The following is a 19,665-nucleotide window of genomic DNA, read 5'->3' as shown; positions in this document are numbered from 1 at the left end:
CCATTTGTGGAGTAGAGAGTGGTGGTGGGAAGCCTAGATCTCTACAGTGGAGAGCCATTCTTCCTAGAACCTCCAAACTTACACCTCACTCTCTCATTCTTTATCTTATAAACTCCTTGCATCACGGTGAGGAACATAGCTTTGGATATTCTGGTATATGTGAAAAAGTCATGCCTACATTGATTCCAGCTAAGATATACCATTTTATCAATTCCATCAATATTTTATTTTTATTTTTTGAAATCTTGATCACGTGTTGGACATGTTATGCCAAGTTGCAGTGTTCTGTAAGGAATTCCTTTCTCTTCTCTCCAATCCATCCATCCATCCACATCCATCCATCCATTTATTATTCATAGTATCACTGACATATAGCTTCTTCTTTACTGGGATATAATAGAGTTTTAAAACTCAAATTGTTCCCATTATTGTAAGTAGAAGTCGCTTTAAATGAGATCCTGCATCTACATGACATGTCCCTATCATTCTCTGAATATTTTCTGATTCAACATAGCACCCTGGGTTTGTCTTCCATTTTCCCTGTTCTGTTACTGGTATGCTCATTCATTTATCTGAGAAAGGTATTAGGAAGCCAAGATCTTTGTGCTATGGGGTGTCACCCCTCCTAGGACCACTAAGTGTATATATATACTTCTCTCATCCTTCCAACTAGAGTACTTCCCACCTACCCCCATTTGTTCTGAAATTCCTTTATGTGTTTGAAGAGCTAACTACTTTTCTGTCACATATACAAATAGTATGATTTTTCCTCCAAGTGTGTGTCATTTGATTTTGGGCTATCATTCTGTTTCATTTCAACTAAAGAAACGCATCTTCTTTCTCTTCCCTTTTCCCTTCGGATCTCACGGGCCAGCAAGCCTAGCCAACATGGTGAGCTTCAGGTTCAGTGAGAGCCAGTGTCTCAGAAACGGAAGTGAACAACACTAGAGGTGGAAACCCAACCCACTCTGCTGGCCTCCACATGCGTGCACATTGACACATACATCTGCACATACATAGGCACACGCAGTGCAAACCTCCATACACAAAAATTTCAAAACATTGAAAGATGAACCATCACACAGGAAAGTCTGTATGTGTGCGTATTTGCATAAACATACCCCCTTACTGATCTGTTCTTTGTCTAAGGGGCATTTGAGCAGTTTTCACGTTTTTGCGGCTGTTAATAACATAACTTTGAATATGCTGGGCCATGTGTGCTGATACGTGTTCAAGATTGCACCTGTGAGTGCAATCACTGGGTTTAGCACTATTAATTATTTTCCAGGGAGGTAATGCTATGTTGTAGCCACTGAGGAATCTTACGGCATAACAACAACAAAAAGTTCTCCACAATCTAGGACTATATGATCTTTATCTCAGTTGGATGAATATAAAACTGTCTATCATACTTGTCATACTTTGTGTTTTCCACATCATAAATACTATTTATCTTCCCATCCTTCTGGGAAACGCCTGCTTGTGTCTTTGTCCCTTTTTAATTAGGTTATTTATGGTTTTATAAATAACTAAAAATATTATTATTTTGAGTTTTAGTTTTGAAGCAGGGTCTTGCTATGTAGCCCAAGCTCCAGATTTAGGATTATGGACAAGTTCCATAATTCTGAGCCATGATTTTATTTTGATTGGAGGGATTATCATGCATGTTTGATGAAACAAATTCTATCTTCGCCTTTATGCTTTCTGACTTGGTTTCTAATCTAGCAATGTTTCCCACACTACACATATTTAAATATTAATCTGTTTTTATCTCATCTTTGCTGCTTCCATCATTAATTAGCAGGCCCCACCCAAGTCACATTCCTGAGCTGCCAGTTTGCTATCGGGGACGTGGAGCTTTGCGCTACAAAAGCAGGTACACGGGCTTCTCTAGGTCTCCACTCTGGTCCCTTTGAGGCTCCACCCAAGCATAGCTGTGGCCTGGCCCAGCCTGGGGGAGCTGTCTAGAGCACCTGGTCTATTTCCAGGAGAGCTGAGTCAGTTTCCTTTCCAAGAAACCCAGGAGTTTAACATTTACTGGATTCTCGGGAAGATTCAACTGAGTGACTTTACAAGTGAATACAAGGTTCTGAGAGGTGACATCGTTTTGCCCAAGACTTCACAGCCAGACTATGAGAAAGGCATGCAGGTCCACTTGTTCCCTTTAGACGAGAGGGTAAACACTTGAGAACTTTGCAGTAGATTCAGCTAGTGTGAGTTTCATCTTCTTTCCTCTGCTTTTCCATGAGAGGACGCTAGGAAGCCCATACAGCTTTTCAACTCATCTCCTTGCTCATAGCCGGAGTCTCCCAACCTCTGTTCAGGTAGTAACTCAGAAGGAAGTCTTCGCTGAAGTCAGACCATGCCTCCTGTGACTTCCAAGGCTTTCATTGTTCTCCTTGGCATTTGCACTGAGGTCTAGGCTCTTCATCATGCCTACGTGTTTGCTGCCTGTCTGTTTCTCTGCTCCTTCTCCCACACTCATCCTTGCTCACTCCTCTGGCCGCACAACCCTCCTTTGTGCTCCTCGAGTGGGATGAGTTCTGAAGCTCTTCGCCTCTGCTGCTTTTTTTTTTCTTTCTGGAAATAATTTTGTAAAAGAAAGGTCAACACAGGTCTGTAGAAAGGAAACTCAGGCCAAATTCCCCTTCAGATGCATTTTATGAGGAGAATTATCGACTCATGGCCATAGACAGCCATGACCGATCCCTGAGGGACACAGCCCCTTCACTCAGTGGTAGTTTCTGGCTATTATAGGTTTCAGGGGAGTGGAGGATGAGCATGCTCCACACCACATGACCCAGACTACATGCCAGAAGTCGTGGCTTGGATAAAACGAAAGTTAGAACTCAAGGTTGCCTTGGGGCTGCAGGTGGAGGAAGAACACTCTGAGAGATGCAAGGTTACAGTAAGCCTGCTTATCAGCAGCCCAGGTGGAAACACTACCAGGGGGCGTGGCCTCAGGAGGGAAAGAGAGCAAGCCCTCATCTAGAGGAACTGTGTTCTAACAGCTTTATTAACGCCTTGTGTGGGTCTGTGTTAGCTCCTTGCTGACTGTATTAGCTTAAGATCTCACCTTGAAGAAGCCTTTTCCATTCTTCCTGTGAAGGCCAGAAAACCTCTTCCTCTGTAGTGTACCCCAGTACTCCTTGTTTTCTTCCTGGGCAGAGTTAAGGAGCTTATCCCAGTTGGGCGATTACATTCTCTGTTACTTCTCTCTGTCCCATCCCTGCAAGGAGCTGCACTCTCAAAGTTTGTCCCATTCATTTGTATCCCCAGGGTCGGGGTCAGGGCCTGACGCTTGTTTAGTTAATAATTATTGAAGCAATGAGTGAATCCCATGGTCAGTCAATAACGGGTGGTTTCGTTATTGTTATTATAATTTCCTTCTGTCCTCTAGACAGTATTTGCACACACACACACACACGATGAAATGCGTGACCTGAAGGAACTTGAAGAGGACAATGGAAATAATAGCTCAGTGGCTAGGTCTGGTGTGTCTCAGAATAACTGGCTGAACCAGTTGAGAGAGCTATTGTTTTCTGTTTTATTTTAATTTCATCAGGTTCCTTGACCTCTGACACTCTGAGCTGGGTCTATATATTCATGGAGAAAAGGAGTATTCTATTATGGAATATGAACTTAATGGGCATGATATGTGGATAAATCACTACTCAATTGTAATTAATTGATTATAGTGTCAAAACTCTTGAAGAATGTCTTAGTTCCTTTTCAGTTGCTGTGAGATAAGACACCATGACAAAAGTAACACACACACACACACACACACACACACACACACACACACACACACACACAGCTTTTAATTGGGAGCTTTTAATTACCTGAGGATTAGAGTCTGTGGCCATCATGGCGTGGAGCATAAGAGCGAGCAGACAGGCAGGCAGGCATGGAGCTGAAGCAATAGCTGGGAGCTTACATCTTCTGCAGTAGGAGGCAGAGAGAGAGAGGGAGAGAGAGAGAAAGAGAGAGAGACCTAATGGTGCGGACTTTTGAAGGCTTAAAGCCCTTCCCTCTGACACATCTCCTTAAACAAGACCACACCCTTCCAAAACAGCTCCACCAACTGGGAACCAAGCAGTCAAATAGCTGAGCCTATGGGAGCCCTTCTCATTCAAGTCACCACAGAGAGGGGTCCAGTCCATTTGAGAGAGGGTGGGAACTGAATGAGTGAATCTTTCAAGTCCAGCGCTCATAAAGTGCTTAGCTGGGTGACAGGCAGTGTAGAGAGGGAACCTTCTCACGCCTTCTATGTGCTCACTGAGGAAACAGACCAGAAACCATTAATCCTCAGGAAGTGTTCCAGGCAGAGGTTGGTATGGCAGTCCTAATTGGGATTCGGGTGTGTGGCTTCAGTGATGGCCTTGTTCTGCCCTCTTGGTTTCATCTGGCTGGGGGTTTGACAGGCCAGGGGCTGCTGTTTTAAAGCCCTCTCAGGAATCAGGTGCGAGGAAGCCCAATTTTCTGGAGATATTCAGAAGTCTTCCTGCTCTGAATAGGAACCGCAGGTGATTCCTGGTGTTGATAAAGCCAATTCTGTTACATTTAAAGGGGGAAGCAGCTGTCCCGCGTCTTACCTTTCTCCCCTCTCTGTTTCTCTTCGTCCCACGTCTTTGCTCTCTCTTTCCTTCCATGCATGGGCCAGACGAGTGATGACGGATGAAACGTCTGACCTTCTAAACAGTCATGACTAAGTGCAGGAAAAACAAGTTCAGCATTGCAGTCTGAGACCGTAGGAATTGCAGAAGGGCATGCACAGGCGTCTAGAACGGTGAACATGGTATTGCTGGATACTGTGCAGCTGGCCTGTTATGGCAAGTTTGCTGCTTCCTTTGGATCAATACTGCTACCCGGCACATTTCAGGTTCTCAACCTGCTGCTGCTGCTCAGACATGGAGGAGATGCACACACTCTTCCCTCCCTAGTTTTAAAAAGGTGCCCTGGTGTATCTTGACAAAGGGTCCATAATTGTTTATATTTAGAGTGGACTCTTCTAAAAATATAGGGGGACTTGAACTATTTTTTTTTCTTATTTGGGAACACGGAGGGTTAGGTAGGGAAGAAATAATGTATTTTTTTAATCTTTAGGAACCCCAAAGTAAATATACATAAACAAAAAGAAGAAACCAAATAAATAAATAAATAAAAACATGTAACTTTTATGGTTATTCCACATATATGTTCACTTTTCTGTGTGTTGAACTTTTGTCACTTTAAAGTGGGCCTCTTGTGTTTACTGTGATAGCTTCATCTACCCTGGTGGATGAGTGGCCGCACCCAAATGTAGTATGTCTGTGCAGTGGAGTACTATTTAGCCGTTAGCCAGTCTGAGCTGACTGTGCACCCAAATGTAGTATGTCTGTGCAGTGGAGTACTATTTAGCCGTTAGCCAGTCTGAGCTGACTGTGCACCCAAATGTAGTATGTCTGTGCAGTGGAGTACTATTTAGCCGTTAGCCAGTCTGAGCTGACTGAGCTGCCCTGCTGTAGAATCATGTTAGGCTGAATAAGTCAGCAGCCGAAAGACAAGGCTGACATGCTTCCTTCCATGTGTAGCTCATAAAACAAGGACATGAAGGTGGAGGGGGTTTCATAAGCTAGAAAGGCGGGTGAGCTTGTGGATGTGGGCACTGAGGTGTGTGTGAAATCAAACTTCTCTGTATACTATGCATGGGAATGCAGCAATGAAGCTGACTATTTTTTAATTTGTATACATTATTTAGCAAAAAGATTTTGCATTAAGAAAGCCCAATGTTGTAATAAGAGCGGCGGGCTATGTTCCTGGCACCCGGCCGCCCACACGGCTAGCTTTATACCTGAAATAACTACATGGAAACTGTATTCTTTTAAACACTGCTTGGCCCATTAGTTCTAGCCTCTTATTGGCTAACTCTTACATGTTGATCTAACCCATTTCTAATATTCTGTGTAGCACCACGAGGTGGCTTACCAAGGAGGATCTTAACCTGCATCTGTCTGGTGGGAGAATCATGGTGACTGTCTGACTCAGCTTCTTTCTCCCAGCATTCTGTTCTGTCTACTCCGCCTACCTAATTTTCTGTCCTATCAGAGGCCAAGCAGTTTCTTTATTACTTAACCAATGAAACAACAGATAGAAAAATGACCCTCCTCCATCAGCCCAACTTCTCTATCCCTGTCCCTCTCTATCTAACATTGTAAACATTGTTTACCTTTAAGTTGGGTTCTGCTGATGGCCCACTCGTAAGGAATGTGGGTGACCTTAACTTTTGATTCTGAGGAAATGTCAGAAACTTCATTTTTGATGCTTTTTAAAGTTTTATGTCTTATTATATATTCATATTCTAATTTTAAAACTTGTTTTAATCTATTTTTGCTTTTCTTCTTTTTTGGTGATGTTGGTGATCATTTACATCTCTGTGTTCTCTCTCTCTTTCTTTGGTTTACATGTGTTGCACGTTAAATTTGGGGTCTCTCTGTTTTACTAATGAGCCTCACCTGCTTTCTTCTAACCGCCCTCCCATTATTCTTCAACTTTGAAATTCTAACAGGCTCTGGAATATTATAGACAATGCACTGCTAGAGAATTTTTGTCATATTTTGTTTTACCATTTTAATGTAACTTTCTATAAATATCCATACAGATAGTTTTTTTTTTTTGGTTTTTCGAGACAGGGTTTCTCTGTGGCTTTGGAACCTGTCCTGAAACTAGCTCTGTAGACCAGGCTGGTCTAGAACTCACAGAGATCCGCCTGCCTCTGCCTCCCGAGTGCTGGGATTAAAGGCGTGCGCCACCACCGCCTGGCCATACAGATAGTTTTGACTTTGCTATGTGATGTTGTAACTGAGAGTTCATACTGATTTGGCCTTGCCTGCTTCTTGACTGACCTTAGTCAGCAATGAAAAACCAGAGAGTCCTCAAGGAATCTGGTACTAGTTTGCTCTTTTGGTAACACATGCAAATTCAGTTTCCCACAAGGGGCATATAGAATTGGTGACAGGTTATAGACCCCACTGAACATTTGAAATGAAACGTGGTTCTGTTCACAGATCCCACGTATTATAATTTAACAACTTGGGGCTTTTTTTTGTTTTGTTTGTTTTTTATTTTCATCTTGTTTTGTTTTGATTTTTGAAACAGGGTTTCTCTGTAGCTTTTAGAGCCTGTCCTGAAACTAGCTCTTGTGGACCAGGCTGGCCTCTAGCTCATAGATCTGCCTGTCTCTGCCTCCCAAATGCTAGGATTAACAGCATGTGTCACCACCACCTGGCTCAACTTGGGGCTTAAAAAACAATCTCATTTAGTTAAGAATCATAGAAGAAATCTTTTCTTCTGTTTTATATTTTTTGCTTCGTTGTCAAAAATTAGGTGTTCATAGATGTGTGGATTGATATCCAGGTCTTCAATTCGATTCCATTGGTCCTCCTGTCTATTTTTATACCAATACCAGGCTGTTTTCAGTATTGTAGCTCTGCAGTAGAGTTTGAAGTCAGGGATTGTGATACCTCCAGAAGATTCAAAGAAGCAAAAGTTATAAAAATGAAAAAAAAGAAAGCATATTCAACAAATGGTGCTGGCATAACTGGATGTCTACATGTAGAATGAAAATAGATCCATATATACCACCATACACAAAACCCAGTCCAAATGGATCAAAGACCTGAACATAAAACCAACCACACTGACCCTTATAGAAGAAAAAGTAAGAAGTACACTTGAACACATTGGCACAGGAGACCACTTCCTAAATATAACCCCAGTAGCACAGACACTAGGGCAACAATTAATAAATGGGACCTCCTGAAACAGAAAAGCTTCTATAAAGCAAAGGACATGGTCAACAAGACAAAACGGCAGCTTGCAGAATGGGAAAAGATCTTTAACACCACATCAGACAGAGGGCTGGTCTCCAAAATATACAAATAACTCAGGAAACTGGTCATCAAAAGGTCACATAATCCAATAAAAATTAAGTGCAGACTTTAATAGAGAACTCTCAACAGACGAATCTAAAATGGCTGAAAGACACTTAAGGAAATGGTCAACATCCTTAGTCATCAGAGAAATGCAAATCAAAACAACTCTGAGATTCCATTTTATACCTGTCTGAATGGCCAACGTGATAAACACTGATGGCAGTCTGTGCTGGAGAGGATATAGGCTAAAGGGGACACTCCTGCATTAATGGTGGGAGAGAAAACTGGTACAGTCACTTTGGAAGTCAGTATGGTGATTTCTCAGAAAATTAGGAAACAATTTCTCTCAAGACCCAGCAATACCACTTTTGGATATATATCCAAAGGATGCTCAATTGTACCACAAGGACATGTGCTCAACTATGTTCATAGCAGCATTGTTTGTCATAGCCAGAACCTGGAAACAACCTAAATGCCCATAGACCAAGAATGGATAAGGAAAACGTGGTACATTTACACAACGGAGTACTATACAGCAGAAAAAAATAACAACAGCTTGAAACTTGCAGGCAAATGGGTGGTTCTAAAAAACATCATTTTGAGTGAGGTAACCCAGATCATATGTACTCACTCATAAGTGGTTTTTAAACATGAATCAAAGAAAACCAGTCCATAAGTCATAATCCCAGAAACCTAGACAACAATGAGGACCCTAAGAGAGACGTACATAGATCTAATCTACATGGGAAATAGAAAAATAAACAAGATCTGCTAAGTAAATTCTGAGCATGGGGATCTTGGGAGAGAATTGAAGGGGAGGGAAGGGACAGGGAGGGGAGCAGAGGAAAATTATAGAGCTCAATAAAAAAAAAAAGAAAAGCAGAAAAAGGTTTGCAAGTGCATAGCCTCTTAATAAACCTCATGCTCTTTATCTTCTCATTCACACATACTATTTTTATTTATTAAATTCAACAAATTTAAATAACACTAAGAAGAAAAGCATTTAGTGAAGTAGAGTGGAACTGAGAGATTCTGAAACTATCTCAGATCAGGAGTTTGTTGAAGGTCTAGGAAACACGCTGTAGACATTCCTGTGTGTCCCAGCTTAAGCCCAGGGTTCTACAGAGGGTCCTCCAGGGCTTCACTAGGCCACTAGGCTGCTGTGGTTTTCCAGCTCCCAGGCTTGCTTGGCCAATCTCCAAGAGAGATAAAAACCATAGCAATTCTCCTACCTCAGTCTCTTAAGTGTTGACATTATAACCATCAGCCACACCCATATTTCAGCTTTGAAAATGAATATATGATATAGAATAATGTGTATTATAATATTATACAGGTATATTATATATGGGTATATTATATATGCATATGATGTATATTATTTGTGTTTGTGTATATATATAATATAAAAAGGGAGGGAGGGAGGGAGGGAGGGAGAGAGAGAGAGAGAGAGAGAGAGAGAGAGAGAGAGAGAGAGCGCAGCCTATTCTAGGTCAAGCAGCGAGTGAGAAGCAGAGTTGGCGTGACAGTGGGAATAGACACGGTGATCTTGAGGACTGCAGCACAGCCACCTGGTCAGGAGGCACCCAGGATCCTGAGACATTGAATTTAGCTCTGTGGTACCAGACAGCAGTGAATTCACATAAAGCAGGTGAAAGAGGGAAAGGAATTAATATCCTTGAGATCCTCTGTGCTCCCTGTCAGGACTGAGATTTTTCCATCACTTAATATTCATTTGTCTGTGGTACTGAGAAGGACTCTAGGCAAGTACTCCACCACTGAGCTGTAAGCCAGGCTCACAGCATTCTTTGAAGTGAAGGTTATAATCCCCTTTATTCACATGGGGAAGAAGGTTAGGAGAGATTCAAGTCATTTAGCTAGTAAATGACAAAACCTAGAATCTGTGGAGCTGCGTTTATCTAAAAAGTTGCAGCGTCTTGCTGTGTCCAGGGAGATGCACTATCCATCTATATTAGATGAGGAAATTCACATCATTGATTCCAAAGCTAAGATGTCCAAAGCCCTGGCGCTACAGAGATGCATGCAACTGGGTATTTTCTCATTAGCATGCACTAATTGTACAGAAAATTGAGTCTCACTGTGATATCTTCACATATACATGTATGATGCCCACTACCACATTGCTGTCCCCCTCTCTTCTAGCTCCTTTCCTTTCTCTTGGTAATGTCTCTTCTACCTCCATGTTATCTGAAATTGGGCCAGTCTTGACCACAATTAATTCTGATGTCTGACCCTGGACAGTCCTTGTGCAAGGCCTTAGATTACTCCCACAAGGCTTGACTCTGGTCTTTGAGGGACATAGCACCTGATCCTTGTTCCTACTTTGGACCTCACCAGACTTGGAAACTTGAGCTCAGTCTTCACCACGAGATCATTCATATGCTTGTGTGGAAATGTGTGTGGGAGACGCATTTTTGTGAGGAAGAATAAATCATGTTAGAAGGATCAGTCTGTCGAATGACTGAGAGAATGTGAATTGTGACTTAAATCTATTTGCATGGATAGATTGGGGGAACTTTGTGAAGATCATGAACCCAGAGATGTCAGGAATAGTGAGGCTGGGAATGCACTTGAAGCAGGGAGGCCTGTAGGAATAGAACGACAGTTTTGCCTTTCTTTGACCCTTTGGACTTGGCAGCCTTCCTTGTGGTAAGCTGTCTGCTCTTGTTATAGCTTCAACATGTGCTAACTCCTGAGGGTGATGTCAATAGATGCTTCTAGAAGTGACAAAACTTCAGTAGGATGAAGTCCAGGCTCTGCATCTTTGGGAACCAAAAGGCAAAGATCACAAGTGTTGACCGAGGTTTCTGTCCTGCCTGGTTTCTGTCTTCCCACCAGGTCCCACAGCAGTTTAGCCCCAAAGAAATCACACAAAGTCTATATTAATGATAAACTGATTATCTCAGGCATCTTATTAACTCTTATAACTTACATTAACCCATTATTCTTATCTGTGTTAGCCACATGGCTCAGTATGTTTTTCAGCGGGGTAGGTCACATCTTCCTACTTCTGTCTGGGCAGGACTGGGGAGGAGTGGGATCCTCCTTCCCAGAATTCTCCTGTTCTCATTGACCCACTTATACTTCCTGCCTGACTACTGACCAATCAGCATCTACTTAAAGCATAATTGACAGAATATAGACAACTGTCCCGAACCACACAACCATCTCAACCATCTATTCTTAGGAGGGTGCAGAAGACATGGAGGTGGAAATGAAGATTGAAGGTATTGGTGCCGTTAGAGCATTCAGCTCTCAAGGAGACCCTTGAGCCTGAACTAAGGACAAAATAAGACCCTTTCCATACCAGCAAAGAAGCTCAAGTAAGAAATAACACTAGGCACAAAAGAGCACTTGGGTTTGAAACAACTACATTTTGCAACCCAATCAAAACTATTTTTTCTTATTAAGAAAGGCAGTGGTTGCTAGTTCCTGTTATTTTCATTGTTTGGGATGTTATTGTGCATGTTTTTCCATTCTTAGGGACTTGCTGCTGCGAGGTCATCTATTGTCTGTGTTTTTGTGGATGTAACTGACTTCCTTGTGTTGGAGCTTTCCTTCTAGTACTTTTTTGTAGGGCTGGGTTTGTGGCTAGGTATTGATTAAGTCTGGTTCTGTCATGGAATATCTTGTTTTGTCCATCAATGGTGATTGAAAGTTTTGCTGGGCATAGTAGTCTAGGCTGGTATCTGTGATCTCTCAATGTCTGCATAACGCCTGACCAGGGCCTTCTGGCTTTAATTGTTTCCATTGAGAAGTCAAGTGTAATTCTGTTAGGTCTGCCTTTACATGTTACCTTGCCTTTTTCCTTTGCAGCTCTTAATATTCTTTCTTTATTCTGTATGTTTAGTGTTTTGATTAGTATGTGGCAAGGGCTCTTTTTTGGTACAGTTTACTTGGTATTCTGTAAGCTTCTCATATCTTCATATGCATTTCCTTCTGTAGATTGGGAACATTTTCTTCTATAATTTTGTTGAATATTTTCTGTGCCTATGAGATGTACTTCTCCTTCTTCTATCTCTATTATTCTTCTTAGGTGTGCTCTTTTCATAGTGTCCAATATTTCCTGTACATACATTCACATCACACGTATATGAATACACATGCATGCACACATACATATACACATAAATTCATAAAAATAAATCTTAACAGAAGAAAGATTCTTTCCAAGATGCATTTGTCTTATGTGAAAAAGTTAAGAGAAATAATGCTACAATGTGGGATAGCCTATTGGTCAGGGAATATATGCATTTGATCCTTTCCTGTATGTTATTAGTATGACTCTTTCCATATAATCATATTAGAAAAGTAAGTTCCTGAAATATCTAAGATTCACAATACAGGACAGTGATAAAGGATGTTGGCTCAAGATTCATTCTATCGTGTCTGCATCTTGGATCTTCTCAGCTTTAGCTGCGCTGCACTAGGCAGACGAGCTCAGCCTTCTGACTCTGTGTTCTCACTTGTAAAATAAGGGAATTCTAAAACTTCCCTGGAATTTCCAAGTGTTCCCATTCAAGTTGTCTGCTTTGTGAATTCCTTTGACCAAGGATCTACTGAAGGGTAGAATTTGGATTTCAGAGTTTTAGACTCGGAGATGATTCTGAAGATAAGGATGGTCCCTTATCTCTTATTGTAAAGACATAGATGCAGCATTAGTCTGTGTTCATGAGAAGACAGAGACCCTGAGGGAAGGACTAGAGGCTCAATGCTGCTGACTTGGAAGGTACCAACTGGGGCAAGAAGAATGAGAGGAGAAAGACAGGACCACTGTAGAACTATGAAGAGTGAACATCCAGCAGATGGGGTGCCACTATCTTCACAGGAAGAGCTTCTGTAGACTGGCCATGGTAGAGAGGGAGTGATGCCCAGGAGGCAGAAGGAAGGGGTATTTACCTGTGTGACTTATGTATTACTTACTCATCACTGTGACAAGACGTTTATGGTGGTTAATGTTGATGGTCATGATTAGCCTATGAACATGTCTGTCAGGGTTTACCAAGATTAGATGATATGAAATGATCAGGTCTATCTTGACTATGGCTGCTACTCTCCCATTGGATAGGTCCAGAGACTGAATGAAAGAGAGAAAGCAAGCTGAACACTGGTGTTCATCAATCTCTCTTTCAGATTGTGGAAATGCTAGGACCAGCTGCCCCTTGTTCCTGCCACCATATCTTCCCTGCTGTGATGGACTGTATCCCTCAGAACTGTAAGCCAAAACAAACCTTAATTTCTTAAGTTGCTGTTGTCAGGTATTTTGTCATAGCTATGAGACAAATAATTAATATAACACCCAACAAAAGGTGAGTGAAGGGGGAAGAGGTTCAATTTGGCTCATGGTTTCCATTGATATAGTCTGCCGTGGCAGGGAAAGCACAACAGCTTGGATAGCTTCACCTGCTGTGGTGGGAGAATGAGGCCACTGCTCTTCATGGCTTGATGAATCATGGAGCAGAGAGTTAGAGTGGAAATGAAGATGAGTATATCCTTCAAGGATCCTCAGTGACCCTCCTCTGTCTTGTTTAATCCCTTGTGTTAAAGATGCCACAGTCATCCAATAGCATTACCAAATGGGTACCACTGCTTTAAGTAGATGAACCTGTGGAGGACATTGCAATTCAAACCACAACAGTATCTTGCTTTCTTCTTTTCTCCACCAGTTAGCATTCACCTCTATTGTGTGTGTGGTTGGCTCACCATGCATGGGAAGCTGAGGCCCATAGCAGAGTGTTTCCTATAAATGACTGGATAACCCAATAGTGGCACTCAGTCTGGGAGGCAGAAGCCACCAGTAACTCTGGGATGTTGCAGATTCACAGCAGATGATTTGGGGGATCAGAAGAGATCTGCTCAGTTTTACAGTGACTCAGGATACAGTACAGCATCCAGGTCTCATAGTCCAGGGACTCTCCTCCCTTTGGATTCAGTCTTGGCCAGTTTAGAGCAGAGGAGTGGGCCTCACTGCCATGCTCACTTCCTTCTTCTCCTGATTGCTTAGTTAGTTATCCCAGACATTCCACCCACTTCTGGATTTTGTGGGTCAGTATCATCTGATGTTATAACAAATGAGCAGACACTAAACTTTATTGAGATAAATGGCATATGACTCTCTGTTTAAAGTAAACCAAGATATTGCTTTTTTTAAAAAATAAGTCTGCATCACCATATGCACCTCTTTAACAACACATTTTTAGCGAAATTCTCTTTGTTTTTCTAGTCTTGAACTCAACTATGTAGCTTAGGCTGACCTTGGAACAATTCCCCTGCTCCAGGCTCCCATTTCCTGTATATGTCACCATTTCCTGCCTGCCTATGTATAAACTGCTTGATGCAATTGACTGGTAACCTGAATTATTATCATGTTAAAAATGAAATTTCCAATTTATTGTTCCAATCCATATGCCTACTCACTTCTTTAGACTTTTCTGCTAATTGTTGTCACTGAACGAGGCTCCTAAGAGATAGCCAAAAGACCAGGCTCAGGGACCAAAAGATTCCTGTACCTGTGATCTTAGGGATGGATTTTGTTTTTAGAATATTATTTCTGCAACTAGTCATTGTGATCATAACTGTGTCTACCTCATAGAAATGCTGTAAAGTTTTTGTGAGACAGTAAATGTAAAGTGTTTATCAGAATACTTGGGAAGAGGGGGGAGGACTTCAGCTTCAAAATGCATAATAAAGGTACAGAAAGGATAAAGGTACTGACACTGTCTAAATCAGGTGATCAATGTGACAGTTGGGTGCCAAAAAGAGCCCTTCTGCAAAATTTCCATTCGCTCATATCTGTCTATCATCAGAGGTTATATGAGTATTGCTAGGAGTGGCCTCTTGATGTTGCTGTGGATGAGCTTTGTGGAAGGGTTGTCTCTTCTTGCTTCAAGTAGCCTCAGTGCCTGGTGTCTATGCATGTTCCAGCAGCTCCTGGGAATGGGGGAAGTGCATGGTTTCTCCTCAGTGCATGATTTATCCTCCTTTTTGAGAATGGGAATTGACATTATTCTGTTCCTACTCTACTGCTCAATTATGTGTGTGTGTGTGTGTGTGTGTGTGTGTGTGTGTACTCATGTGGGGGCTGTGGAAGGTAAGTATTCTTTAAATCACAATATCATCAGAGCTGGCATCTCGTTCTGATTCACACAGAATTCACGGCACAGAGGTGCCAGATAGCAATCTAACTGAGTGGATGCCAAGCCAGCTTCATATGGCTCATTACTGTTAGGGCTACTGTCCCACTGATTTCCAAAATGTAGGTATGATCTTCATTTTCACTGATCCAAAATTTCAACTTGTTTAATAGTTCCTAAAGGCAAAGTCTACAATAGAGAAAAAGAGCTGATGTGGGTTTACTATTGATTTAATGAAATGCCATGACTATCTTACTTTAAGATTTTTATTGCTGTGAAGAGACACAAAGACCACAGCCACTCTTTTTTTTTTTTTTTTTTTTTTGGTTTTTCGAGACAGGGTTTCTCTGTGGTTTTGGAGCCTGTCCTGGAACTAGCTCTTGTAGACCAGGCTGGTCTCGAACTCACAAAGATCCGCCTGCCTCTGCCTCCCGAGTGCTGGGATTAAAGGCGTGTGCCACCACCGCCCGGCTCATAGCCACTCTTATAGAGAAAACATTTAATTGAGGTGGCTTGCTTACAGTTTCAGAGGTTCAGGGCATTATCACCATGATGGGGAACATCGCCGCATGCATGGTGCTAAAGCTGCTACTTCTTGCAGGCAACAGGAAGCCAACTGACTCACAGGGTGGTATTCTGAGCATAGGAAAACTCAAAGCCTGCCCTGACAGTTACATGCTTCCTCCAACAAAGCCATACTTCCTAATAGTACCACTCCCTATGAGATTATGAGGGCTAGTTATATTCAAACTACCACATTCTGCTGCCTGGCCCCCATAAGGTTGTAACAATATATAATGCAGAATGCATTTAGTCCAACTTCAAAAGTTCCTATAATCTATCACATTCCAATAATGTTTAAAACTCTAAAGTTCAAAGTCCCTTCTGAGACTCATGCAACTTATCTTTAATCCCCTATGAAATAAAAATAAATAAAACAGATCACATACTTCCAAAATATAATATACTTTTCCATTCTAAGGGGAGGAAAGGAAATATATATAGTGAGGAAATGCTGGACTAAAGCACTACTAAAGCCCAGCTGGACAAACACCAAGCTCTGTGCCTCCATGCCTAACCTCAAAGCACTCTTCAGATCTCCAAATCCATTCAACTTTGTTGACTGCGACACACTTCTTTCTCTTTGGGTAATTCCATTCTCTGTTAGCAACTCTCCTTGACAGGTATCCCATGATATCTATAACATCTTGGGTTCTCCAAGGCAATCCAGGCTTCAACTTCACAGGTTCATGCAATGGCCTCTCTACTAAGCCTCCATTCAGGGACATCCCTTATACATATCTGGCCTCAGTGACTTTCTTAAGGATTGGAGGCAAATTCCACAAACCATTCCTTCTATTCTTAACTCTAAAGCCAGAACCATGTGGTCAAAGCTGACAAGCTCTTTCTGAGGCTTGAACATGGCCTCTTCATAAAATTACATCTTCATCAGCTTTCTGTCTTTCACTGCCCAAGCTTGGCTGTCTTAAAACTTGGCTCTGTAGACTAGGCTGGCCTTAGATTCAGAGATCCACCACCATAGCTCAGTAGGATCTTGCCCTGAGGCCACCACTGCCTTTATTCCACTGACCACAGGATTTAGCCCCATTCCACTCTCTGGTGCTTCTTTTCTCTTCAAAATTTACTTTTTCTCATTTACCCTGCTCAGCTCGCTCCTTTTCATTACAAATCTTCATTAGAGTTACCACTAATATTCACATGACAGAGTCTGTTCTAGACTGTTTTGATATTTCTTCTGACAGCACAATTAATCTAAAGCTCTTCACTTTAACCTCAGGCAGACTCTTTGGACAAGAACAAAAGGCAGCCATGTTCTTTACCAAACTATCACGGGAATGATCTCTAGGCAGCTAAAATTCTCTTCCTCTGAAACATTTTGACAGTTCAAATAATACTTAGCACCTCTGTCTTCCAGGCTCCTACTAGTATGACCCATTAAGCACTGCTTAAAGCACTCCACTGCTTTCATAACCCAAAGTACCAAAGTTAAAATTCCTCCAAATAAACACATGGTCAGGCTTATCACAGAAATACCCCAGTCCCTGGTACCAACTTCTGTCTTAGGAGTTTTATTGCTGTAAAGGGGCACCATGACCACAGCAATTCTTGTAAAAAATATTTAATTGGGGTGGCTCATTTATAATTTCAAAGGTTCAGTCCATTATCATCATGATGGGAGCATGGCAGTGTGCAGGAAGATGTGGTGCTGGAGCTGAAAGTGCTGTGTCTTACAGGCAACAGGAAGTCAGCTGACTCACTGGGCAGTATCCTGAGCTCAGGAAACCTCAAAGTCCACCCCACATTGACACACTTCATCCAGCAAGGCCATACCCCACTCTAAAAGAGCCACCATTCCTAATAGTGTCACTCCCTATGGGATTATGGGTGTGGGGGCAATCACATTCAAACTACCACAATAACCAAGCATTTAACTGGGGGTTTTATTACCATTTAAGAAGGTTAGTTCCTGATCATTATGTCAGGGAACATGGCAGCAGGCAGACATGTTGCTGGATCAATAGCTGAGAGATCACATCTGATCTAAAAGCTGCAAGGAGAAATAGAGAAGAAGGGATTTTGAAACCTCAAAACCGACTCCAAGTAACACATTTACTTCAACAAAGCCACACTACCTAATCCTTCCAAACATAACTACTAACTGGGAACCAAGCATTCAAACATGAGCCTATGGAGCCAATCTCATTCAAACCACCATGAGGACCTTCATTCTTATTATCGTGCCCATGACAGAATTTTCTAATCAATTCCCCTGTTCATCCCCTAATTAATTAACTTATGAATGCTTTTGGATGTCATGGGATAAAGGCCAATGAATAACAGTTTATAACACAAGCCTGTCAGACAAAACCAAGGTTCAGAGAGTGCTGTTGCCTGATACATAGCCAGCCAGCCTAAGGAGGTATTCCAATTCTACTCCTTAATTTTCTCACTTGGGACTATCAGGCATTTCAGTGCCTCCAAGAGAACCTGCATAATCAGAAATACTTATTTCCTTATTATAAATTCTAATCAAACCTACAGATCCAAATCCTAACCTCCCACCCTTTGACCCAATCGTAGAGATGATGTCCTCTGGGAAGCTGTTCTCAGTTTCCTCGTGTTCTTATAATGCTGAATGCTGTTCTTCTTTTATTGGATATTCTATAGTTGTCTGTGTCCAACAGCTCTTCGAGAGATGTTCTGTTTATGTTCTTTTAAAAGAAAATTATCTTAGTAGTTCCTTAAGAATTCCATAGAATGTATTTTGGTCATATTCACCTGTTTTCCATCTCTTCCAAGATCCCTTTGACCTCCTCTACCCACTCAACTTTGTGTCCCTTTTCTCTGAACTCAGCAAGTCTTATTTGTGTGCTGCTTTTATACTTTAAGTTATGGGACCATCCACTGATTTGTGGATGACCTATGAGGATTCATACCCTTAAAGAAAACTGATTCTCGTCCTAGTATTCATCAGGGGCCATTAGCTCTTCAGGTAGAGGTAGGATTTCACACCAGCTTCCTTCCATTCTGGGACTTTTGTCTGATGGAGCTTGTACAAGTCCTGCACACACAGTCACAATTGGTGTGATTGCCAGCATGGTGTCTGGGTCCATAGAGATTCAACCGAGGTGGAAAGGGAGGGAATTAGATGTTAGGCAGAAAGGTTTTGGAAAGGTCTTTTAAAGGCTACAGAAATGTTCATAGGGAAGACATAGAGCAGGGGACTTTGTACTGACAAAATAATACAGAATATTAGGAGGTAGCATTCAGCGGGAGAAAGTCCATGAGCTCGCCTGCTGCATTCCAGAAGTCCAAGGAACTAACTGCCATAGTCAACCATGTTTAAAGTAGAGGAAACGTCATTAGCCACTGCCCTCCCTGTAATCTCTGGACTCCTAGACAGCTGATTTTTTTCTTTACGGAAACCCCACAGTAATAACAAGCTTGTATAGAAGTAGGGCGGGGACACTGGTTTGATAAGGGAATGCGTCTGTCATGCATTTTGTCATCACTAAACCTGCACATTTGTCTTCAATAGAGAAAACCCAGAATGGAGCTTTTGCATGTGTCTGGGGCCATCTTGTGTACCTTACCAAACTTGCTGATTCTAAAGGGCTTTCCCCCTTTTTCTTTCTTTGTGTTGCAATTGAGTTTCTTTTGATGTTTGCCTCTTCGAATATTACTTAAATAATTAACGTAGTTACTTTTGACCTACTTTCTATAAGGAGTGCTTCTTTTCTGTTATTGGATTAGGAAATGTTGTTGTGCTGTCTTATTAAACAGGGTGTAAGTAGAGATAAAGGTGATTCTGGATTCTTAAATTAAAAATGTAGATTCCATGAAATTGGATGGACTCATAAGCATGTTGGTGCCTCCAGGTGCTGCCTTCCCTAACTTCAAAGGGAATTGAGGAGGAAGGAATCTTCCTAGGGGATGTACCCCAGGCCTTTGCTACCTGGTGGGAAGCAGACTGCAAAGCCTATGTAGGTTTTTTTTTTTAACCTAAAGACATGGAAAAATTTGTTTGTATTCCTGTACTCAACCCAGAAGCAGTCCATTAAGAGTGAGCATGG

The sequence above is a fragment of the Microtus pennsylvanicus genome, chromosome 2, assembly GCF_037038515.1.
Source record: "Microtus pennsylvanicus isolate mMicPen1 chromosome 2, mMicPen1.hap1, whole genome shotgun sequence".
Lineage (NCBI taxonomy): Eukaryota > Metazoa > Chordata > Mammalia > Rodentia > Cricetidae > Microtus > Microtus pennsylvanicus.
The sequence above is the reverse complement of the archived record's forward strand: the minus strand, read 5'-3'. Positions refer to the sequence as shown.